This window comes from Bos indicus, chromosome 28 (assembly GCF_029378745.1).
Source record: "Bos indicus isolate NIAB-ARS_2022 breed Sahiwal x Tharparkar chromosome 28, NIAB-ARS_B.indTharparkar_mat_pri_1.0, whole genome shotgun sequence".
Taxonomy (NCBI): domain Eukaryota; kingdom Metazoa; phylum Chordata; class Mammalia; order Artiodactyla; family Bovidae; genus Bos; species Bos indicus.
This window is the reverse complement of record NC_091787.1, coordinates 12,435,705-12,462,117: the sequence shown is the minus strand read 5'-3', so window position 1 is coordinate 12,462,117 and position 26,413 is coordinate 12,435,705. Positions and strand designations below refer to the sequence as shown.

At 37.9% G+C, this 26,413-nt stretch overlaps 1 protein-coding gene across 7 annotated transcripts in view; it reads right to left on the bottom strand.

Moving 5' to 3' along the window:
• Positions 1-26,413, bottom strand: part of CHRM3 (cholinergic receptor muscarinic 3) — a 567,870-nt gene that overhangs the window by 404,522 nt on the left and 136,935 nt on the right. For all 7 annotated transcript variants that reach the window (XM_070781879.1, XM_070781883.1, XM_070781884.1 and 4 more), the window contains one exon: positions 378-486. The gene's annotated coding sequence lies outside the window, so the exon portion shown is untranslated. The remainder of the gene's footprint in view (positions 1-377; positions 487-26,413) is intronic.

Sequence of the window (26,413 nt, the reverse complement as noted above, 5' to 3'; positions counted from 1 at the left end):
ATTGACCTGTTTCAAAATATTAAGCTAAATAAGATTTTTCTGTCTTACACTGCCAGATTTATATCAGATGACAGAACCAAAAGTCACTGAAATTCCAGTGACTACTTTCATTCAGTTAAAAAGGAGGTAAAATTCTATACTTCTGAATTCTGCCTATTTAGATATACCATATATATCAAAAAGTAAAAATACATGATAGATGGATCTAAATGCACTTTTTCATTTTGCAATTGGTTGGTACATAGACTGTCTAGCCACGTTTCATAAGAGTAACACCAATGCACGTGTCTTACATGTTTTTTGCAAGATAAATGCATACTGTGTTGACCATCTCAATATATAACCACACAAGTGATACTGAATAGAGAATGACTTACTAGTGAGGAGCCTTGGTGGTATACATCATGATGGGAATGGGTATGGTTCAGTCAATCCACAGTCCACTGAGAAACTTGTAACAGAAATAAGTGCCATCACTGTTCAGACCTAAGCAGACACATACAGAAAAGACAGTTGGTCAGTAGATACCATTTTGTGCCATTTGTACAAGAGCATCTTTACAACCTGCAGCATTAAAACACAAAAAGACAACTGACAAGCAATCCAATGAAAGGGCTTTAATTTATACAACTCTGCTAATGAGTAGTATAGCAGTGGAACCACACTACGTAAATCAGTAAGGAAGTAAAAAGTTTAGTGATTAGACATTATATAGTGATTAAGAAGTAACAAAGTTAGTAGTAAACTGTATCACATTACTGGAAGGTTATAAATTTATCAATAAAAACCTAACCCAAAACATTTAACATTCTGTTGTAAATTTGGGGGGGGATGTTATATGCTAAGCACTTACAACATGTCTGTGTATAAAATTTCATTCAGTCTTGACAACAGCATTGCAGTGCAGGTAATCCCTTCATTTAACAATATTTAAGGCTGCAAGCAGGGCCCTATTCTATAATCTATGCTTCTTTTTCATATCACGTGGAGTATGCCAAGCACACACTTCTTCCTATGCTGACTTGTGCTCCCTATGACTTATGGTATAAATAACAGATATCAAGAGGATTATAAAAACACGTATCTCTGTTTCACATTTAGTATCCTAGAAAACAAATACGGTATTCTACTCATCTTTGTCAAAATGTAAGATCTTTTGGGTACACACAGATATTTGTTGATTAAGTAAATGAATAACAGCAACAACAAAAGTAGAAACTGAAAAAGAGAAAGTCTCAAGTCACACTTTTGCTTTGTCAATTCTTTCCTTTACTTACCAGAAGTATCTTCCTGTTTGCAACACAATCTCAAGAGGAAAGAGTAAGAAGAATCATCTAAAAATCATGTGAATGAAGTTCAAATATATATCATTAAAAGAAATACAAACTATTTGGCAGTTTAATTTAGTTCAGTTGGAGAGGTTTCTGAAGAACAAAAAAGGTAAAATAACAAAAATTTTCCAGAGAGAGAGAGAAAAAAACACAACCCATCTTTCACTTCTAGATCAGATACTAACTGCTAACACAGTCTAAGCACCTTGCCTGTGACGAGATCTCAAGAGGGGAGGACACAAAGATAGAGGAGAAAACTAAAATAGCTAAAGACTCCAGGTAGAAACTGCACATCACAAGAAACTACAAAGTGCTGCTCTGCATTGGAGATGCTGTAGAGAAAGCAGTCAAACTGGAGACCATGATGGTCAGATTCCAATTTACCCTGCAGAAGAAGCAAGCATCCTGCCTGTGTAGAGCAAGGGCTGGCAAACTGCAGACTGCTGCCGGTGAGCTAAAAATGGTTTTCACATTTTTAAATCGTTGGAGGAAATCAAAGGAATCATTTAAGTGTAAATTATTTGAAATTCAAATTTCAGAGTCTATAAATAAAGTTTTATTGGAATACAGCCACAACATCTCACGTATATATTGTCTCTGGTTACGTTTATGCTATAACAGTAATGTTGAGAGGTTGTGAAAGAACAGTATTACTTGAAAGGCTAAAATATATTTACTATTTGACCCTTTACAGATATCATAGGCTGATTTCTGGTCTAGAGAATTATTAGTTCTCAATTTGGAAGGGATGATATTAAAGAAAGGGGGTGCTTCAGAGCAGATTGGAAGCAGATTGGAAGCTGGGAATCCATTTCCCTATATAGATCCAGTGCAGTGCAGTATTATGAGTATAGCAGGGCTTTTTCTCGGGGCACGGGGGTTCTTCCCGGGGGAAGTACCAGAAAAGAGAGTAGATTCAGCCATACTCAGTCTGGCATACAGGCTACAGGCTGGACCAATGAGGATGGATGGAGAAATCCAGCCACCAGAATAAATGTTATTTTTCAGTATGACAGAATGAATTTCTCATGAAGAAAATCAAATCTCCAGGCTCTGATTCTCTCCCTGTATGTGCCAGCCTCTAGAAAGGCAGATAATCAGGTTTTTTTTCTTTTTTTTTTGGTTTGTTTTTTGTTGTTTTCTTTGCTGAAGATCTTAGAAAGATTAAAAGAGAAAACAGAGGCATCCTAAAGCAGGTGAAAGACACTCCATCAATCCCATAGAAAAGCAAATAGTGGGTCATATCTAATAACAGATAAACAGGGGATGAAGCAAAACAAAACAAAGCATAAGAACTGTATTAAAAAGAATCTGCTACATAATACATGAAAATATACGGAGAGGAAGCATTTTCATTTGAAGAATATCAAAGAAAAGTTAAATACGTTGTCTAGAACAACCACTCCATGCTTTTGATGAAGTTTGAGACAATACAGAATAAAATCCCAAAGATTTATCTTCAGAGAAGTTAATTAAACTGAAACAAATGAAAAGACACTTAAGTGGTTTCCTATTTAAATATTCATTGCATCTTGATGACAAGAAAAGGGGTTTTGATCTCAAAGACTTGGGTCTGAACATCAATTCCACTATTTTTTTTGCTGTATGACCTTGGACAACTGACTTTCTATTCAAAGTCTTATTTCCATCACTTCTTAAATAGGGTTATTCTGAGAACTGTAGGACCAAATATGCATAAAATGTCCAGCATACTGCCTGTCACATAGGAGGCACAGGATATGTACCAGCTTCCTATGTACTTTCTGATCCTGCTTACTTTCTCACCCTCTTACCCTAACACTAATCGTCTACCACAGTCATTACAGCTGTAGGAAAATGGTAGGTCTCTTTCATGTTGTCATATTTGACTTTGCATCTTGTTTTTGCTGGGTGGACTATACCTTTTAAACTTTGGACTCCTCTCTATTTAACGGGTAAATTGGTATTTACTTAAAAATTTAATTCAGAAATGAATCCTGCAACCTCCTTAATCCCTTAGACAAAAAATATAAAGTCACAACATTTTGTGTATAAACCTATTTTTATGATTAATATTGTATTCTTTTTTATTTACATGTGTCTTTCCCAGGAGGCTATATCTTGGCCAAGTGCATTGATATGATACATTAAGATGACCAACTACGGCCTCCTGTAGAAGACAGACATGTGAACAAATATATCTGCCTACATTTCTGCCTATTCACTGGCCTTACAGCAGAGATTGTGCCCTGATGCTTGTTGAACAGACAGCATCTCCTTCATGCCAGATGCAACCTGGAGTCAAGCAGTGACTTCATAAATTCTTGGTTATAATAGGCTCTATTATTTTTTTAAAGAATAAATAAAGAATGAAAAAAAGAAGAATGATGGAAAGATAGTGAGGATTTGATTAAAAAAAAAAAAAGGACACTTAGCATATAGTTGCTGATCCTGACTACTTAATTATCCTGGAAATCCATATAGAAATATGCACAAAATCATATAAACATCTTCATTTTATACAGGTTAAATAATTTTTAGAAGTAGTTCCCAAGAACAATCTTCTCCCATATCTTGAACATTTACCATGTGTCACACTCTGGTAGATAACAACCTATAAGTCAGTTATTATTATTCTTATTTTTTTCAGAGGAGAAAACTGAAAGTGAGGAATCAAAATAGAATTTTTTCCTTGATTAATCATCACACAGGAAGTTGAGACCGAAGTCTACCAAATTCTAAAGTCAAGGTGTTCCACATAACAAACTAGGCATGGTCTCTACTTTGTAAAAAGACGTGCTTAACAGAACACTCATTGTGTAAACAGTTGGTAAGTGGTAGGTGTTATAACTGCTATTATTAATACCATAACCTAACAAAAGGGAACTGTTTTAACACTATGGAATGCTGTATTATTAAATATATTATGCTCTATTGCTATAATAAGTATGAAAGTTACATTAATATAAGGAAATGTGTACATGAATGCAGAATACAAAATGTTATATATAGGCTTATTAAAATTATAGGCAATTTCATGTAGGGTAGATTAACAAAAATTATGACAGTGTGATAAATATAATAAAATTGTGCAACTATAGGTAACTTATTTGAACTTCATCAATTTATTTGAGAAGATGCGAATCTGCTTGAGTTCAAGCTTATGTTTTAAAAAGCAAATAATGTATATACATTTCTAAAAGTGGTGGTAACATCCTAGACCTTCTGCACATCTGAAATCTCACTTTTTTCTTTAAGTAAAATAATATATTACTGCTGTTGCAGTAAGACCTGTTTGTTAGTCCATTTATTTATTTTGCTATTGGGAATGGAAGTATTTAGAGGCAGATTTAAAAATTAGAATGACTGAAGTGAAGTTGTCTTTGAAATGGAGTCATTTAAACCACCTACTCCAGTTAAAGGGCTTCCCTTGCGGCTCAGCTGGTAGAGAATCCCCCTGCAATGAGGGAGACCTGGGTTCTATCTCTGGGTTGGGAAGATCCCCTGGAGAAGGGAAAGGCCACCAACTCCAGTATTCTGGCCTGGAGCATTCCATGGACTGTATGGTCCATGGGATTGCAAAGAGTCGGACATGACTGAGCGACTTTCACTTTCACTTTAGTTAAAATACACATCGTTTACCTTAATATTTCCCAATTAGCATAAGCAATTAGCACATAATGATGCTAACTTTTATACACAAAAGTTTTATACACACACACATATGAGAGAAAGAACGAGCTATTTCAGCAGAACCTCAAGAAGAATAACGTGAAAATTATCCAAAAACGAGTAAGAATATTTGACAAGAGCAACAGTTGAGACACAGAAACGTGTTGAATTATGCTCAGCTGTCTGCATGCTAAGCCTGCCATAGGCCATTTAGGCACTGCTCATCTGAGTTTCAGACTTTCCTCTGAAGGCAGTTCTAACCAGTGTCACCCACTCACGAAGCAACTAACGTTCCTTTATTCTTGTTGCATTATAACAGAACAAAGTACAAAAGATTGAAAGAATTCTGTTTGATCAAAAGAATTGTCTATCAAAGAAAGTGCAGGAAAGTGACCCTGATTGCATAGCTATGAAACCTACTCAACAAGGAATGAGAAACATCTCCTCCTGTGCATGTGGGTGGCTCTTCTTCCCTACAACAGATATGCCCAGAGATTCCTGCCTGATTCATCCGTGGTTTGAACAAACTCATGGTTAGGTCTGAGGCAAAAAATTGGTATTCTGGATGAAAATACATTTTAACTAGGTTTCCATAATTTGAAAGTTATGTGAAAAGTATTTTTTCTTTCTTCATTGACTCTAGAATTATTTTGCACCAGGCTTAATTCTTTCAGTAACTATATATTTGATAGCCACAGTGCTAAGGTAGGAAATAATAAACCAAAAAGAAAGACAGCCGTTGTGAAAAAGGCTCAGGCATAAGCAAACGAGGAGGTTTTATCTCTTGGTTTGTTTTAAACTGCTGCTGGGTAAGTTTCTTCGTGTGTTTACATTTGTAATGAAGAAACTGTCACTTCATGTTTACGTTTACTGGCTATTAGAGTTTAAAGAATAGTTGTGCTGAGAATTAACTTCTATGTTTATTCTACATTTGCTCTCTCAGTGTTCCAGTTACTCTTTTCTCTTAATTTTAACTTAGGACAGTTAAATTTACTAGACAAAAATCAGTGGGAATTTTTTTCCTTAACATGCAGTTTACAAAACAGAGACAGCAGCCTCTAACTCTATTTAAATTTCAAATCTAACTCCAACGTTATCTAACTGGACTGAGACAACCATTAGACAGGCTGTGGATAAAGGGTTCTCATGAATCAGGAAATCCTGATGCTAGTAGAGAAGCTCTCAAGCTATAGGATGGAGTGGTGCTGGGGAGGTGAACTAATGCAGAAAGGAGGTCAAAAGGTGGGGCAAAGCCAGCACAGAAAAAGTGAGAAGCAGCTTCTATGGGCTTCTCCTGGGGGAGGTGGGGGAAGAGGAAACAAACTCTCTCAGAGTCTCATTATGCTTTGCAATTACACCAAAGATGAGAACTGGTAGATGAAGGAAAGAGATACTTGGAAAGCCCTCGCAAAATGGTACAATCTCATTATTTCTCCCATTACATGCTCCAGCTCTTCCCTTTTTTTCCCTCTTATTTCTGCTTCTCCCCCTCCTCTCACTGCTCTTCCTTTTTCCTTTTCTTTCCACCTGTCCTTTTTCAGCAGGAACATTATCATAATCAGTGTTACTCATGTGCCTACCTGTGTGTATACACTTTGGTGGATGCTTTATACACATATCTGTTTTCTTTTCAGTCTTCTGAAAGTTCTATTATTATCTATCTTTTAAAAACCTGGAGTTTTCATCAAGTGAATTTCACAGTCAAATAGCCAGGGAGTGAACAAATGTAGGAATCAAATCTAATTCTATGTAATTCTTTTATTAATAAAGGAAAGTTCTGCTCACAGGGAACTCTCTCTTCTAAAAAGAAAGTTCTATTCCTGGGACTAGAACTCAGTGTAAGTACAGAATTTAGCATAACATCACAGACTCTGAGCACCTAAGGATGTGAGTTGCGGTGGTAGAATCTGAGAGCTGAATTAAGTTATCCTTCAAAACACAATTCCACATCAGAGAGCTATCACTTTACTGTTGTTATTTTGCTAAGCTGTGTCTGACTCTTTTGACCCCATGAACTGCAGCACGTCAGGCTTCTCTGTCTTCACTATCTCCCAAAGTTTGCTCAAATTCAAGTTCATTGAGTCAGTGACGCCATCCAGCCATCTTATCCTCTGTCATCCACTTTTCCTCTTGCCCTCAATCTTTCCCAGCATCAGGGTCTTTTCCAATGAGTCAGCTCTTTGCATCAGGTGGCCAAAATATTGGAGTTGCAGCTTCAACATCAGTCCTTCCAATGAACATTCAGGACTGATCTCCTTTAGGATGGACTGGTTGGATCTCCTTGCAGTCCAAGGGACTCTCAAGAGTCTTCTCCAATACCACAGTTCAAAGGCATCAATTCTTCGGCACTCAGCTTTCTATATAGTCCAACTCTCACATGCATACATCACTACTGGAAAAACTACAGCCTTGACTAGATGGACCTTTGTTGGCAAAGTAATGTCTCTGCTTTTGAATATGCTGTTTAGGTTAGTCATATATTTCCTTCCAAGGAGTAAGCATCTTTTAATTTCATGGCTGCAATCACCATCTGCAGTGATTTTGGAGCCCCCAAAAATAAAGTCAGCCACTGTTTCCCCATCTATTTGTTATGAAGTAATGAGACCAGATGCCATGATCTTAGTTTTATGAATGTTGAGTTTTAAGCCAACTTTTTCACTCTCCTCTTTCACTTTCATCAAGAGGCTCTTTAGTTCTTCACTTTCTGCTATAAGGGTGGTGTCATCTGCATATCTGAGGTTATTGATATTTCTCCCAGCAATCTTGATTCCAGCTTGGGCTTCCTACAGCCCAGAGTTTCTCATGATGTACTCTGTGTATAAGTTAAATAAGCAGGGTGAGAATATGCAGCAACATATTCCTTTTCCTACTTCCTGATCTGCATAGAGATTTCTCAAGAGGCAAGTTAGATGGTCTGGTATTCCCATCTCTTTCAGAATTTTCCACAGTTTATTGTGAGCCACACACTCAAAGGCTTTGGCATAGTCAATAAAGCAGAATACATCTTTTTCTGAAACTCTCTTGCTTTTTCCAACATCCAGTGGATGTTGGCAATTTCATCTCTGGTTCCTCTGCCTTTTCTAAAACCAGCTTGAACATATAGTAGTTCACGGTTCACATATTGCTGAAGCCTGGCTTGGACAATTTTGAGCATTACTTTACTAGCGTGTAAAATGAGTGCAATTGTGCAGTAGTTCAAGCATTCTTTGGCATTGCCTTTCTTTGGGATTGGAATGAAAACTGACCTTTTCCAGTCCTGTGGTCACTGCTGAGTTTTCCAGATTTGCTGGCATATTGAGTGCAGCACTTTCACAGCATCATCTTTCAGGATTTGAAATAGCTCAACTGGTATTCTATCACTTCCACTAGCTTTGTGTGTAGTGATGCTTCCTAAGGCCCACTTGACGTCACATTCCAGGATGTCTGGCTCTAGGTGAGAGATCACACCATCTTGATTATCTGGGTCATGAAGATCTTTTTTGTACAGTTCTTCTGTGTATTCTTGCCACCTCTTCTTGATATCTTCTGCTTCTGTTAGGTCCATACCATTTCTGTCCTTTATCGAGCCCATCTTTGCATGAAATGTTCCCTTGGTATCTCTAATATTCTTGAAGAGATCTCTAGTCTTTCCCATTCTGTTGTTTTCCTCTATTTCTTTGCATTGATCACTGAGGAAGGCTTTCTTATCTCTCCTTGCTATTCTTTGGAACTCTGCATTTAAATGAATATATCTTTCCTTTTCTCCTTTGCTTTTTACTTCTCTTCTTTTCACAGCTATTTGTAAGGCTTCCTCAGACAGCCATTTAACTTTTTTGTATTTCTTTTCCATGGGGATCATCTTGACCCCTGTCTCCTGTATAATGTCAGGAAACTCTGTCCATAGTTTATCAGGCACTTTGTCTATCAGATCTAGTCTCTTAAATCTATTTCTCATTTCCACTGTGTAATCGTAGGGGATTTAGTTAGGAGGTCTAGTTAATGTTAGTTAGGAGGGACCATTTTTAGAATCAATGTACCAGTTAACTTATGGATGATAAAAACACAGACAGACAATTGTTACTAGGTCAACAGGTATCTAACCTGGAACGGTAGTTAAAGAGGTATTTCTTTACCAAGTGAAACAAAATTAGCAGTCTATTCTCTGGTGCCTCAGATGGTAAAGGATCCTCCTGCAATGCAGGAGAACTGGGTTCAATCCCTGGGTGGAGAAGAACTCCTGGAGAAGGGAATGGCTACCCATTCTATATTTTTGCCTGGAGAATTTCATGAACAGAGCAGCCTGGAGGGCTACAGTCCATTGGGGTTACAAAGAGTTGGACACGACTAAGTGACTTAACACTTTCACTTCACTTCATGACTACCTCATCCATCTGAAATATTCTAGGGATATTAGAGATGGAACCCAAGGAAAGCAAACTTAGAAGTCATCTTTGAAATGTAAAAAATGAAAGAAAAATACAAAAACCAGAAAAGCAAGCTTAATTATTGCTTTAAGACCTAATAGGGCATGCTATTGGAATGAGGACGCTTTCTGCCAGAATACATCTACAGAGGCGAAATACGCATTTACATTGAGATGGAAATGGTTCCCTTACAACTTCCCCTAAGCTGTCTGGTAGAATGCATAATTACTTTCAAGTATTTAAGAAGCCAGTGCTCTCTTCATTCTGAAACCTGAAAAGGCCTTGGTTTCCTGGAAGCACAATATGAAGGAAGACAGCCAAAACAGCATCGAAAATACTTTTTTCACATTATAAGCCTGGACATTTAGATGGTTATCTTTGTGACTGTCTCTGGATATTTTCCTAGAACTGTCTTGAAAGGAAGCGATTTACGACTCAGAAATCACAGTTACCTCAAGTGGATGTGAGAGAATTTTCAAAAAGTTGAGAGCTTCCTAGTATTTTGGGTATAGAGATGCCTCAGGTATGTCTGGAGTGAAAATATTTACAGATTTCAGAAATTCTGTTTAGTCTCTTGAAGTATCAGTACTTCCTTTAATGAATGTCAGAGTGGAGTTAAAGTCAAAAGCAGTAAGGATTCCTTAGTACTGATATTCTGGATCTCTGACTAAGTAAGAAAGACTACAAGTAAACAGGGCAATAGGATACTGTGCTTTTAGGGTAGAAAGAGGACAACCTTATTGCTTAAGATGGTAGCAAGTGTTGCTTATGCATTCAGTACTCCAATGCATCATTTCAGGCAGCTGTCTCTTAGCCCAAGTTCCCTCTAAACTCCACAGTTAAGCAAGGGAAGTGTCATTTGAAACGAAGATAAAATGAGGGCTTTTCCACTTACATATTAGAGAAACTACATTTTTAGGTTACTTACAAATAAAGAATATTATTAAGAAGCAAAGAACAACCAATAATCCTAAAGTAGAGGGCAAAATTAAGGCTTTGTACAAGAACTGTTCTGGGGCTTCCCAGGTGGCTCAATAGTAAAGAAACTGCCACCAGCCAATGCAGGATATATAGGAGACGCAAGTTTTATCCCTGGATCGGGAAGATCCCCTCAAAGAGGCAATAACAACCCATTTCAGTATTCTTGCCTGGAAAATCCCATGGACAGGGTAGTCTGGTGGGTTACAGTCCATAGGGTTGCAAAGAGTTGGACAAGACTGAATGACTGAGCATACATACATATGTTTAGGAACTCTTCTACAATACGTGAATATGTATAGATTCTTTTTAAGCTATGCATTTATACAGTGAGGTTTACAATTAAGATTATCGACCTTTCTGACAGTTATCTGCTGAATTACATAAGCTTATAACTTCTTGATGGACGTGGTGTTGACTTTAAAAAAAAAAATGCACAAGGTGAGAGTTGTGAGTTAAATTATATTTGGGGGAAAATGAGGACAATAGCCAGGAAGATAGCATTTCAGATAGCTCTGAGAAACTGCTCCAAAGATGTGGTGGGGAAAGGACAGTAAATATGTGATTTTGGTGAAGGGGCCGTACATGCAACCAAGTAAATATCTTTTGCAGAAGGCTTCTGCTAGTCACAAGAAACAGTCACCACCATGAAGAATTTAAGAGCTTTTCTAGATATGAGGAGATAGAAGAATTGGACTCATAAAATATACTCCTGAAAATATCTAAGTACCTGAGGACCTGTTCCACCAGTTCTTTCCAGAGCACAGAGTGCTTCATTTCTGCACTCCACCCTGAACTCCTTTCAGGGGGTGTTAAAACCCAGCAGCTGCAGCAGTACCTGATTTAATCCTTTTAGAGATGCATGGCAAGTGCCCATGGCAAGCACCAGTTTGTAGCTGACATGAGAACACTCTGGTTGGCAGGCCCATTATTTACTGCCGAGACCAGTTAGTAGGATGCTCTCTTCACAAAGTTGCTTTTCTCCCTCAGCCGCAGCTCATGATTATTATTAATCTTGGAGAATCCATCTCAACAGAGATTGTTTGCTATAGGAAGAGAATGGCTTTAGCCAAGATTATGCCAATAACTCTGTCCTCCAGCTATAGCTATAAATAAAGTATTGAGCCAGAAATAAGTTATTGATATACAATGTGTGTGTGTGTGGTGGGGGGGAGCTACTTAAACCATATTCTCCTCTGGACATTCTTGGAATTGGAAAACTATGTTTTCCATATTAGTTAGAATTTAGGTAATTTATCCAATGAAAGCTAACTTGATACCAAGAGGATTAGTCATGTAACTCTGAACCCAATGTTATTCCTGACTTCTGGACTCCAAATGCAAAATGAAATTGGGAGCAATAGTCTCAAGATGTTTAGTAGGCTTAGAACTAGCAATGCACTGATGGATCCTGAAGTATGCTTTTCCACACATTCAGCAAGTTTGCAGCTTGGTAACAGTGCATGAGGAGCCTGGTAGGCTGCAGTTCATGGGGTCGCTAGAGTCAGACACGACTGAGTGACTTCCCTTTCACTTTTCACTTTCTTGCATTGGAGAAGGAAATGGCAATCCACTCCAGTGTTCTCGCCTGGAGAATCCCAGGGGTGGGGGAGCCTGGTGGGCTTCCGTATATGGGGTCGCACAGAGTCAGACATGACTGAAGCAACTTAGCAGCAGCAGCAGCAACAGTGCATGATGTTCAAGATACCTAATCTGCCTCAGCCTCATCCTCAATCTGCCTCAGCCCTCAGCAAGAGGGCTGCTTCCCTCTGGCTCAAGGTCAAACTGCAAACAGCCTGCACCCCAAGGCCTGGTTCACAGTCTCTTTCACAGCCCTTGCCTTTACTCAGGCCTAAGCAAAACCCTGCCCCCTAAAGCCATTGACCTCCATGAAGCTGACTTCATGATCCTAGGGAACAAGCTTCAGAGGTACCAATGGGAGGTCCAGATTAGGAAACTGCTAAGATTCCCAAACATAAAAACAAATGTAGGGATGATGAGAAAAAAACCTTTGCAGCAGGATAGGATTCTTATGTCTAAACAAAACCCAAAGGCAACATGTGGAACCTAAACAATTTGCTGAAATGAGTGTGAAAGTGTTTTAACGAGGTAGAGCCCCCACTCGATATGGGTTTGGTGTTCTAGAAACACAGAGCCCAGAGTGGGGAAAAAAGAAATGGGAAGCTCTGAAAACATACTAGCTAGGAAAGGTTTTTTAAGTAAGACCTGGTGACTGGGGCTCCACTGAATGTTCTTAACTTGGTAATATGGCAGCAATATGACGAACTTCATTCACTCTTAGGGATGAGGAGACAGATTTTACCCCAGAGGTGTTGAGTGCATATTGCCAATATTAACTACCAGAAGATTTCTCCCAGTGTTTAATTTGTCTGTCTTCCTCCTCTCCATAAAGATTTGGTGCTGAATTAATTCTACTACTGAAGTTCGGCTAAAAGTATAATCATTTGGTGGAAGAAAGTTGTAAAAGCAGCCCAGGCTGTGAACGCTAAAGACCCATCTAAGATGTCAGCTGCACGAGAGCAGAAACTCACTGCTGCCTCTACAGCACGCAGCACAGGGCTGGCAGGTAGTGGCATATTTTTAAATGGATGAGCATTCTTAGAGGAGAACAGTATCTTCAAAGTAAGTCTTCACTCAAGTTTAGCAGCTCCTAGCAACGGTATGACACCTCTCAATTAATGACAGCCTTATTACAATCACAGATTATTATTTTAATTATTCTCTATCATTTAGTGAGGTTCTCCCATGAGTTAGGTAAAGTGCTGGTTGTTCCAAATATGTACTGTATCATATAATCCTTATCACAACCTTGAAAATGTATATTAGCCTCATTTTCCAGATTAGGAAACTGATGATTCAAACTTAGGTTGAAGGGTCTTTTCCAATGAGTCAATTCTTTGTATCAGGTGGAAAAAGTATTGGAGTTTCAGCTTCAGCATCAGTACTTCCAATGAATATTCAGGAATGATTTCCTTCAGGATTGACTAGCTGGATCTCTGTGCAGTACAAGGGACTCTCAAGAGTCTTTGCCAACACCACAGTTCAAAAGCATCAATTCTGCAGTGCTCAGCTTTCTTTATATGTCCAACTCTCACATCCATACATGACTACTGAAAAACCATAGCTTTGACTAGATGGATCTTTGTTGGTAAAGCAATGTCTCTGCTTTTTAATATGCTGTCAAGGTTGGTCATAGCTTTTCTTTCAAGGAGCAAGTGGCTTTTAATTTCATGGCTACAGTCAACATTGCAATGATTTTGGAGCCCCAAAAATAAAGTCTCTCATTGTTTCCATTATATCCCTATTTGCCATGAAGTCATGGGACCAGCTGCCATGATCTTAGTTTTCTGAATGTTGAGTTTTAAGCCAACTTTTTCACTCTCCTCTTTCACTTTCATCAAGAGGCTCTTTAGTTCTTCTTTGCTGTCTGCTATAAGGGTGGTATCATCTGTGTATTTGAGGTATTGCTATTTCTCCTGACAATATTGATTCCAGCTTGTGCTTCATTTAGCCTGACATTTTACATGATGTATTCTGCATATAAGTTAAATAAGCAGGGTGACAAATAAGCAGCCTTGACATACTCCTTTCCAGATTTGGAACGAGTCTGTTGTTCCATGTCTAGTTCTAACTGTTGCTTTTTGACTTGCATATAGATTTCTTGGGAGTCAGGTCAGGTGGTCTGGTATTCCCATGTCTTGAAGAATTTTCCACAGTGTGTTGTGATCCACTCAGTAAAAGGCTTTGGCATAGTCAATAAAGCAGAAGTAGATGTTTTTCTGGAACTCATTGCTTTTTCGATGATCCAGTGGATGTTGGCAATTTCATCTCTGGTTCCTCTGCCTTTTCTAAAACCAGCTTGAACATCTGGAAGTTCACGGTTCACGTATTGCTGAAGCCTGGCTTGGAGAATTTTGAGCATTACTTTCCTAGCGTGTGAGATGAGTGCAATTGTGTGGTAGTTTGAACATTCTTTGGCATTGCCTTTCTTTGGGATTAGAATGAAAACTGATCTTTTCCAGTCTTGTGGCCACTGCTGAGTTTTCCAGATTTGCTGGCATATTGAGTGCAGCACTTTCACAGCATCATCTTTTAGGATTTGAAATAGCTCAACTGGAATTCCATCACCTCCACTAGCTTTGTTTGTAGTGATGCTTCCTAAAGCCCACTTGACGTCGCATTCCAGGATGTCTGGCTCTAGGTGAGTCATCACACCATCATGATTATCTGGGTCATGAAGATCTTTTTTGTGTAGTTTTTTTGTGTATCCTTTTGTGCAAGAATACACAAAATATCTTCTGCTTCTGTTAGGTCCATTGGATTTCTGTCCTTTATTGTGCCCATCTTTGCATGAAATGTTCCCTTGGTATCTCTAATATTCTTGAAGAGATCTCTAGTCTTTCCCATTCTATTGTTTTCCTCTATTTCTTTGCATTGATCACTGAGGAAGACTTTCTCATCTCTCCTTGCTATTCTTTGGAACTCTGCATTCAAATAGATATATCTTTCCTTTTCTCCTTTGCCTTTAGCTTCTCCTCTTTTCTCAGCTATTTGTAAGACCTCGAGTCACAGAAACATTTTGCCTTTTTGCATTTCTTTTTCTTGGGGATGGTCTTTTTTTTTTTTTTTTTTAACAAATTCAATAAAGTCTTTTTATTTTTTTGTTTTGTTTTGTTTTTTTCTTTAATAGAAAATTATTTAATTAGTATACATGTGTTCCCCATCCTGAACCCTCCTCCCTCCTCCCTCCCCACACCATCCCTCTGGGTCGTCCCAGTGCAGCAGCCCCAAGCATCCAGCATCCTGCATTGAACCTGGACTGGCATCTCGTTTCATACATGACGTTTCACATGTTTCAATGCCATTCTCCCAAATCTTCCCACCCTCTCCCTCTCCCACAGAGTCCATAAGACTGTTCTATATATTGGGGATGGTCTTGATCTGTGCGTCCTATACAATGTCATGATCCTCCATCCATAGTTTTTCGAACTCTATCAGATCTAATACCTTGAATCTATTTGTCACTTCCACTGTATAATCATAAGGGATTTGATTTAGGTTTAAAGATAATGTCCACACAAAAGAATTCACCCTTTTTAGTATATGGCTTATTGAGTTTCATAAATGTTCACTGTAGTATATCCATGTCCACAATCAAGATATAAATTTCCATCACCCTAGGAAGTTACCCATGTCCCTTTGGGTCAGCACCCTTCTACTTCCCCATCCCTGGCAACAACTGCTCTGATTTCTATTCTTGAACTTTTTCCAGAATGCCTTACGAATTAAAGCCTTTTGGGTCTCCCTTGTGGCTCAGACATTAAAGCGTCTGTCTACAATGCAGGAGACCTGGGTTTGAGCCCTAGGTTGGGAAGATCCCCTGGAGAAGGAAATGGCAATCCACTCCAGTACTATTGCCTAGAGAATCCCATGGACAGAGGAGCCTGGTAGGCCACAGTCTATGGGGTCGCAAAGCGTCGGACATGACTGAGTGACTTCACTTTCACTTTCTTTTATTGAGCATATCTGATATGTGGGAGACTCATAATTGTATGAGTTTACCTCTAGATTCTGAATTATGTTCCATGGATCTATAATCCATCTTCATGCTACTATCACCGTTTTGATTACTATAGCTTCATATTATGTTCTAAATCAGGAAGTGTGAAGTCCTCCTCTGTTCTTTTTTTAAAAAACTTTTGATTATTTTGGGTCCTGTGAATTTCCACATAAATTTTTGGATTAGTTTATCAATGTCTATAAAAATCTGAATGAGATACCAATAGAGTTTAACTGAATCTACTGATAAAGTTGGAAAGAACTGTCATCTTGACAATATTAAGCCTTTTAATCAATGATCAGGAGATGAGTTTCCATTTATTAAAATTTATTCATTAACTTTTCTTAGCTAACATGTTCCTTCTCTCAGAAAGTTATCTTCCCTTAGCAGTGTTTTGTAATTTCTGATGCATAAGTATTTTACTTATTTTGCTAAATTTATTTATACATATTAATTTTTGTTAATAAAATAATTTTAATTGCAAAAGTTCATTGGTAGTATATAGATATGCACACATGCATGCATACTAAGTCACTTCAGTCACTTTAGTGTCTGACTCTTTGTGACCCCATGGACTGTAGCCTGCCTGGCTCCTCTGGGATTCTCCAGGCAAGAATACTGGAGTGGGTTGCCATGCCCTCTTCCAGGGGATCTTCCTGACCCAGGGATCAAACCCATGTCTCTTACATCTCTTGCATTGGCAGGCAGGTTCTTTACCACTAGCATCACTGGGAAGCCCAAGATATGCATATTGATCCTATATTCTCTGGTTTTGCTGAACAGTTCACTAGTTCTAAAACTACTTCTGTGGATTGTTTAAGATTTTCTACCTACAGGATCACATCAACTGCCAACAAACATAATTTACTTCCCTTTTAATCTGGATGTCTTTAGCTTAGTTATCTCTATATTTTTTATAACACCGAGTATTAAAATTGAGCATCTTGTTTGTTATTTTTTCTATCACAGGGAAAAAAAGATTGTCTCTAATTCTTTAGCATAATGCTAGCTGAAGGGTCCTCTGTAGACATCCCTTAACAGATTAAGATGTTAAGGTAACTATGCAAACAATGCAAAAGGTAACTACCTTTTGTTTCTAGCTTGTTAAAAGTTTAGTTTTTATTTTTAAAGCAGGAATGGATATTATTTTATTTTATTTTATTTTTTTGCATCTACTAAGAAGATCATGTGGTTTTTCCCCTTTCTTCTCTTATTTTGGCTTATCACACTAACTGATTATTTGCTATTAAGCCAATTTTGCAAATAACTACTCACAGAATCTATACATATTGACCAATTTACATAGCGATTTGGTTTGCTATTTTTAACAGAAGAAAAGGGTTGAGATTAGCCTCTGAAGTGAATACTGAACCTGCATCAAGTAACTTCTAAAGACAGGTGACTATAATGTTGATGTAAGGATGAATGATACATGGACTGAGGTGGAAATACATAATCCATGAAAGTAACAGAAAATTAACAGACATCTCTTAATTATCAGTCAGCTAAGCTTCAAAATGGAAGAATTTTAAATTAGGACTTTTTATATTCACTCCTCAGACTACCACATCAAAGCAGCTGGTACTCACTAAACTGAAGATATACTATATTCCGTGATGTATCAATCCCTGCCAACAGAGCAAGATCTGCAAGTATTCCTTCAGTAGCAATTTTTAAAGTCTTGTTTTCTGTCCTTATAGGGAACCCTTGCTGAAATACTTCAAGTACTAGAAAAAGATATCAGTGGGTTGAAAAGTGAATGGAAGATGAGGAAGAGGATCTAGCAAGTATCAACTACTCTTTTAAGCCTGAACAGGAAGGAAGATATCTGTAATGGTTTCTTGAGTTATTCCAGAATACAATATGTTGTTATGGCTGTCTCCATCCCAAATAAATCAATGTACTTTTATTTCCATCTCTAAACTCTGTTGTTATATGATCTATGGATTTTATTGTCAAGTACACTCTTCGAGTCATGTCTTGGCATTTACTGTAGCTGGATTACTAAAATTTAGAGGAGGGCACCTTGCTCACTCTGTCATTCTGATGTAATGCACCTTCAAACTTATGGTCAGCCAAAAGCCCAGTGCAGAGAAGAAAGGATCTACAGAAAGTGTTTATCCTATTGTCACAAGAGACTTTCAACAAGACATGCCAGGTCTCTCACTGATCAATACATCACACACTCCCTGCACGATGGCAGGAATCAGTCCTGCTGAGTATTAATAAGACAGAAGTCTCAAGACTTGTCATATCCCATCACACAATGAGGTCTAGCTAAGTGATGGCTGACACAGACAGCTGTGATTTGCCATCATCTCAGTATAAGAAAAAGTAGCAACATGAAAGGGTTTTACTCCCTCTTGAATTCATCCATCCATTTACTCATTTATTAAATAATGACAGCTAATGACATGTATTAAAGGCTTTCTATGCTAACCAGTTTTACATTTTCTCTTAATCCTCACAGCAACCCCATGAGGGTTTTCATTTTGGAGATAGAGGAGTTTAGGAACTTAAAGAGCTCACAAGTTTCCATTCTGTGCTGAGCATTTTGCAAAATACAAAAATATATGTCAACATGCTCATCACTGTAGACATTAACAGTACAGAAAGAGAAAACAGATTTTTAAGAAAATGTATTATAATGAGATGATAATAAAAATAGTCAATTTTAAAATGCTTTATGAATACCAGGCAGTTGTGTGTATCTTACATTCATTACCTTTTAATATTCATAAGCCTCTGAGATAGGCTGTCTTTGACTCAAAAATCTTGAATTTTATAGATGAGGAAACTGAGGCTTACAGAGGTTAATTAAATCATCAGAAGTTATTAGCTAGTAAGTGATGAATGCTGTGATTGAGATATTTTTCCATAGGCTGTAAGAACACAGAGAAAAGAGCTATTAACCAAATTGGATGCTCAGTTAAAGCTTCAAAGAGAACTGTTTGACACTGGAACTGCAGCTTGAAATTTGTGAGAGGGAGTTCACGTGGAAGGAGAGAGGAAAAACTTCAGACTTAAGGAACAGCACAGGGAAAGACATGCAGTTGCCACAGATTCAGGGAACAACCAGTAGGCCGGTAGTGCTGGAGAAAAGGGTAAGTGAAAGTGTGGGAGTAAATGCACAGAAGGATATAAATGGAGTTTGGGAATAAGTTGTTTAAGGGCCTTGCATAATTTTTAAGAAGTCCAGTTTAAACAACACAATGGTTAACAAATCAGGTTCTCGGAATTCAACAATTCTAGGTAAGAATCCACTTAGCACTATCATTTATTAAACACATTAGCTTGACTAAGAAACCTTATCTAATCCACTGTTTCTTCATCTGTAAAATGGGAATAAGTATAGTAACAATTTTGTAGGTTGTTAAAGCAGTAAATGAGATACAGCACTTCTACAAGATGTTGTATACAGATGTAAAAAGACTCCAGTGAAAGTTATTCTCATCATTATTAACAAGTTTATTATCATTATGGTTGAGACAGACTTAGATGGCGGCCGGTGGAAAATAAAAGTAACAAAGGAAAAATCTAATAAATCAAAACAGGTCCTTTTACCTGTTCCCTGCTATTTGATAGGAGTTGTTCCTATCAAATACAGAATCAATATTTCACTTTCACTTAACTGCATCAAAGGAATCAGAGCATGAATATACTTGCTGAAGCCAGAAAATGTCTTGATCATTAATGCTATGGGAGAACAACCCAGCCAGGGGCTGCTAGCAAGTACTGATACACAGGCCAGCCTCCATATTTAGCACCGAGGTCAAATCCAGGGGTCAGGGTGTGCCTTGGCAGCTGGTAAAAACACTGGAATGAAGTCAAGTTGTTCTGACTATAATGCAAAAAATACCAATTATCCACACTGCAAATACAACTTTAATGATAATTTGGAGGTTCAGGAAGCAATACCCAGCTCTGCAAAGAAAAGGATAAAAAAAAAAAAAAAAAAGCACACAAGCAAAGGATAAGACATATATCATACTGACCATAGAGGAAGAGGGACTACAGAGTAAGGGGCCCTGTCTTTGGGTTATTCCAATACAGAGACTAAATAGGTGAGGATTCAGACACTAGGAGGAGAGTGTGTGTCAAGGCGAGTTTGCTTCAGCATAAGAGAAAAATGGATAACATAACTTAATTTTGATTGCCCCATATGATGGAGCTAAGATTACTTCTCTCCTTCCTATCCTTCATTTAAACAAGCTGAAACTCCTGATTAATGCTTCCTAAACCTGGCTGCCCAGTGAAATCATTTGAGAAGATTCAAAACATATTGATACCTGAGTACCACTTCTAGGTATCCAGGGACTCTCACTTCAGTGGAATTGGGGTGTCTTAAACATCAGGTTTCTAATAGGTCCCTGGCTTGACTGTAACATGCAGCCAAGGCACAGAACCACTAGGGTGGGCAACACGTTACAGACAGTATTTCATCTCCTGCCTACTTACCATTATTCCAAATAATGACAAAACAATAAGCTGTCCTTTGGAAGAATGCATCACCCTGAGAGTGATTAAACAGCTACAAGCTTAATCTATTTTCAGACATTAAAATAAAAAAATACACACAGTCTTGAGATAGTGGGTTGGAGGAAGGTAAGGTGGAATATATGTATATTGCCAGTTCATCATTTTCTCTAAAGAACAGTCTGGGAATATGTTATGATTTGCATTACTCAACTTGAGCTTTTGAATTAAAATTTAAATAGCTGGATCTGTCTGTGCTCAGTCACTAAGTCGTGTCTGACTCCTCGTGATCCCATGGACTTGCCAGGCTCTGTCCATGGGATTTCCCAGGCAAGAATCCTGGAGTGGGTAGCCATTTCCTTCTCCAGGAGATTTTCCCCACCCAGGGATCTAACCCGTCTCTCTGGCATTGGCCGGCAGATTCTTCACCATTGAGCCACCAAGGAAGCTCTGCTGGGTCTGTATATAAGTGTTAATACTATACATGATTAAAAGTTTTTAAAAAGAGAGAAAAAGAAAACCTAAATGCTTAACAATATCATAACTGGCAATCAACCTTGGATACAGCAATACATCATGTGGCTAGGAAAGTAAAACTTAGGGTTGACTATCTCACTGCTTGAAAATATATATAAGAAAAATGAAGAAAAATGTATAATAACATGTTTTGAAATGATTAAACTTGCTCTAATTTTCACTTTACAAAATTTAGTATTAAAATGTTCTTAATTTATCCAAGTACTAAAATAAGGGATAATTAGATTAAAAAAATGACAGTTTTGAGAAAAATCAAAGAATAGTGACTGGAAGTAACCTTTCTTGATCAGGCCTCTGAACTAAGCCAACCTACTAGGAAGAATGCTAAAGAAGCTGCAACTGAAAGAATCCATTTAGATTTTATCATTTTCTTTTTTCAAATTTTTACATTCATTTAATCATTTAATTGTATTTACTTTTACTGTTGAGGCAAGACATGGTTTACTCTGATTAACAGACTATATCAACTGATGACTGAATAAAATAAGATGTGGTACACATATGCAATGGAATACTATTCAGCCGTTAAAAATGAAACAATGCCATTTGGAGCAACATGGATAAACCTAGAGATTATGTACTAAGTGAGGTAAATCAGACTGAGAAAGCCAAATATCATATGATATCACTTTTATGTGGAATAAAAAAAATGACAGAAATGAACTTGTTTATACACAAAACAGATGCATAGGCATAGAAAGCAAACTAATGGTTACCAAAGAGAAAGTGTACAGAGGGAGAAATAAGGAGCTTGGGATTAACAGAAACATGCTACTATGCATAAAATAGATCAACAAGCTTTTACTGTATAGCACATGAAACTGTATTCAATACCTTGTATTAAACTAATGGAAAAAATCATGTGTGTGTGCTAAGTCGCCTTAGTTGTGTCCAGCTCTTTGTGACCCTATGGACTGTAGCCCACCAGGCTACATATATATGAATCACTTTGTTATACACCTGAAACAAACATTGTAAATCAACTGTTACTTCCATTTTTAAAAATATATTTAAAAAAATAAAATTTAAAAATAGAAAGGAAACTTGATTTTCATGCTCAGGTTATAAATTCAGTCTGTGTAATTCACTGATTATATTTAACAGAAAAAGCCCTATGGTAACAATTTTCTTAGTTATATTTATCAAATTTTATCTAGATAATAGCCAACCCTAAAGGATGGATTTGGTAACAAATAAGTTTTTGTCCATGTTTTCAAAAAAACCACAACTCTACAGAGACAGACAGCAATGTTGCTGGGATGATGGTTTATGTATAACAAACTGGAGAGGAAGTGACTGAAAGCAAATGCCATATTGCTAGAAAGAACAATGACAAGGAGCTGTCTCCTTGAGAAGATAAAAATACATGCTGTCAGTAAAATCTGCACTTAGTTTGAAAGTCACAGAAGGCCTGCTTTTGAAAAAAATAGCAAATAATAATATGCAAAAGTGTTATATATATATATATTCTTTAAATCAGTAGGAATCTAGAATTATAACAGGTGGGGTTATTAGATTTTTAAAATTGATGATGAGTGGGTGCAGGCGTAATGATTTGGGTGGTTTTAACACTTAAAAGTTGAGAAATGTGGCTTAAAATTATACAGGAGTTCCAGAACTCAGACAGACCCTCCTGTTATCAGTTCTACCCTACAGATCCTACTTTCTAACAGACTTAATAGATTTAATATGCTTATCATGAATATCTCATTTATTAATTTATTATTTTATTTATTCAATTTCTGGATCTGACCACTCCTTTTCTGATTGTAACTTCTGTCCTAAATCACAAAAATGAACAAAAAGGTTTTATGTGACACCATCATCACACTGTTTCTTCCCATTAATTTCGCTTCCGAAATGCTGTTCTACCAAACACACAATAGACTCTTGCTAATTGTTACTGGGTACATTTATGGTACCTTTTATGTTTTGGTTCTATTTTGATAAGAAAATAGACTGAAATCAGAATTTCAGAATTATAACATTAAAAACAGAGACACAAAGAATATAAAAAAAATAAACCTTTTCACATATGAGGGAAAATGGATTCAGATTTTATTTTTATCTTAAACCACATCTGTCACTCTGATTCTTTGCTTTCATCAGCTTACTTGTAACTTTGAGATGATATTTTTATTTGCAAAACATCACTACTGAGAAAATCAATTTCCTATGGCACTGTTAGCATCTAGACCAGTGTGTTTAAGTCAGACTTCTTGTTTGGACACATGTTACTAAGGCTGTGTAATCCTGGGCATTATCTTTACCTCTAATCAACTATTAAATGACAGAGCAGGACTAAAGAGATCATAAGATTACCTCAAACTTCAAGCATATCCTGAGTGAGAAGGAACGGACCAATACAAAGAAGTGACTTGTTTAGGATATTCTAAGTAACTAGTTGATGATACACTAGGACAAAATAAAAGCCAAAAATTCAATAATTCACCAAATATTTAATGGCCACCTGGCTACCTACCATGTGCCACGCCCTCTGCTAGGACCTAGGAGTATATGAATAAAATGCACGTCTTCCTGCTTTTGTGAAGCTGATGTGCCAGTGGGGAAGACAGACAATACCCAAGAAAACAAATACATCAAGTAATTACAAGTGACAAATGCTAGGAAAAAACTAAACCAGACTATGCAATGAACCAATGGGGGATGGGATGACTTCTCTCCTAAAGGGCTGACTTCTGGGCAGGATCCTAAAGGATGACGATGAGCTACAAATGAGCTGGTCATGGGCAAAAGGGGAGGAAAAACTTCCCAGGAAATGGAAATTTGGACAAGTACACACATGTATGTGTCTGTTCCTATGGTCTGACATTCACGCACTGTCATTTAACTGCCAGATCTCATGAAAGGCTCCCAAGTGAAAGGCTTAGAAATGTAGGCAATAAAGAAAATTAACTACATCAGAAGAACTGTATTTAATTTCTTACAATTAACTTGATCTCATTTTAAAATGCTGAATTTATTTCGACATTCCAAATTTAAGTGTAGTGAGACATTCCAAATAAAAGTGTAACAAACTCTTCAACTTTTCTAAAAGGTATCTTCTAACATGTTTGTGGAAGGCAAAAAATGAGAACTCCTAGAGCAGACTGAACTTGCTGGATGGCAGCAATGATGATTTGCAAATGAAAAGAGCAGTCTTTTCATTCAATAATATCCCATGGAATGCATGGGAGATTGCTGTGGCAAATTCTGGGGCAGTTTTGAATTGCACTGTGTAGACACTATTCATATTTCTGATAAACACTGTTGACAACACTTACTTCTATTTGAAATCACCAGAGAAATGTTTTCAATCAAATAATTCATTAATAGCAAGTGAAATATAGATCAGTTCAGTTCAGTTCAGTCACTCAGTCATGTCTAACTCTTTGTGACCCCATGAACCGCAGCACGCCAGGCCTCCCTGTCCATCACCAACTCCCAGAGTCCACCCAAACCCGTGTCCATGGAGTTGGTGATGCCATCCAGCCATCTCAGGCTCTGTTGTCCTCTTCTCCTCCTGCCCTTGATCTTTCCCAGCATCAGGGTCTTTTCCAATGAGTCAGCTCTTTGCATCAGGTGGCCAAAGTATTGGGAGTTGCAGCTTCAACATCAGTCCTTTCAATGAATACCCAGGACTGATCTCCTTTAGGATGGACTGGTTGGGCCTTCTTGCAGTCCAAGGGACTCTCAAGAGTCTTCTCCAACACCACAGTTCAAAAGCACCAATTCTTCTAGATATTCTGTTTTCCAGTAATGTATAAAACCTGACCACAGGAAACAATACAACTAAGTGGCGTAAATCCTTTGATGCTTTTGAAAGAACCCCTGAAAAAGCATTAAGAATGTCATTATCAATGTTCATTCAATTAACAGGTATGACTGTGGGATAAGATGCTGTCTGTGATTTAGTCTCTAAGTCTTAAGCCTAGGTTTTGGGATGATTTTGCTGTGCAACTTTCCACCATATGTGTTTTTAAATGAAGTCAACCCCTCCACAGATGTTCTGTGGATGCCTGCTGTGTGCTTGGCACAATACTGAGTTCCTTAACTGATTGACTGATTGATTGACTGCCTTTGCTCAGTCGTGTCTGACTCTTTGCGACCCCATGGACTGTAGCCTACCAGGCTCCTGTGTCCATGGGATTTTCCAGGCAATAGTACTGGAGTGGATTGCCATTTCCTTCTCCTTAACTGATTAGAGGAGACTAATACAATTATTTCTTGATGCTGTGTGATACATATTTCTGAGACATAGTGGGAAGATTTTAAAATCAGAGTTGTTTCAAATTTTCATTCTGAAGTTAGTTCTGGTATGAGCCTAGAGTAGACAACTTCTTTAGCTGCAGTTTCTTTATCTAGAAAATATGTGAATAATCATAATGAAGATTTTTGAGAAAATTCAATGAGGTAACACCTCTGACTTGACACATTACAAATGGCTATTTGTTGTGGACTGTAAGTGGTCAACAACTGGTTAGAACATATGTATATACATGTGCATATATACATATATAGTCATATATATGTTTCTACATGCCTGTACATAAAACACATATATTACCAACTGTGATAAAGAATTTTGGGTCAACCTGACAGTCACAAAATGCCCGATTCTTGGCTAAACATTATTTTGGGTGTGTCTCTGGAAGATGCTTCAAGATAGGATTAACATCTGAATTGGCAAATGCAGAAAGGAAACTGCCCTCCCTAGGGCTTCCCAGGTGGTGTTAGTGCTAAAGAACCCAGCTGCCAACGCAGGAGACAGAAGAGACACAGGTTAGATCCCTGGGTGGGGGAGATCATCTGAAGGAGGGCATGACAACCCACTCCAGTATTCTTGCCTGGAGAATCCCATGGACAGAGGAGCCTGGTTGGCAGCAGTCCATAGGGTTGCAAAGAGTTGGACACAGCCAAAGCAACTTAATGTGCATGAGTGCAGGGTAGGAAGGCCTCATCCCATCCGAGAGACCTGACAAGAGCAAAGCAAAGAGTGAGAATTTACTCTCTGCGTGACGGTATTGAACTGGGGCAACTGTCTTCTCCTGCCTTTGGATCCAGGCTGGAACTCGCAACATAAGCTCCCTTGGTTTTCAGGCCTGCACTCAGACGGAACACACCATGGGCTCTCCTGGGACATAAGCTTGCCAGCGGCAGCTCTTGGGGTTTCTCGGCCTCTGTAATGGGTAAGCCAATTTCTTATAATAAATGACACAGTTGACCCTTGAACAGCACAGCCTCAAACTTCTTAGGTCCACTTACACGTGGAATTTTTCCCAATAAATATGAACTACAGTACTACAGCTTGCATCTGTAGATGTGGAGCCCCAAGCACAAATGGGGAGGTGAGGACTGGTTCCCCTAAACCCAGCAATATTACTTTTTAATATTTATTTATTTGGGTGTGAGAGGACTTAGTTGCTTCACTGGAAATCTTTGTTATAACATGCAAG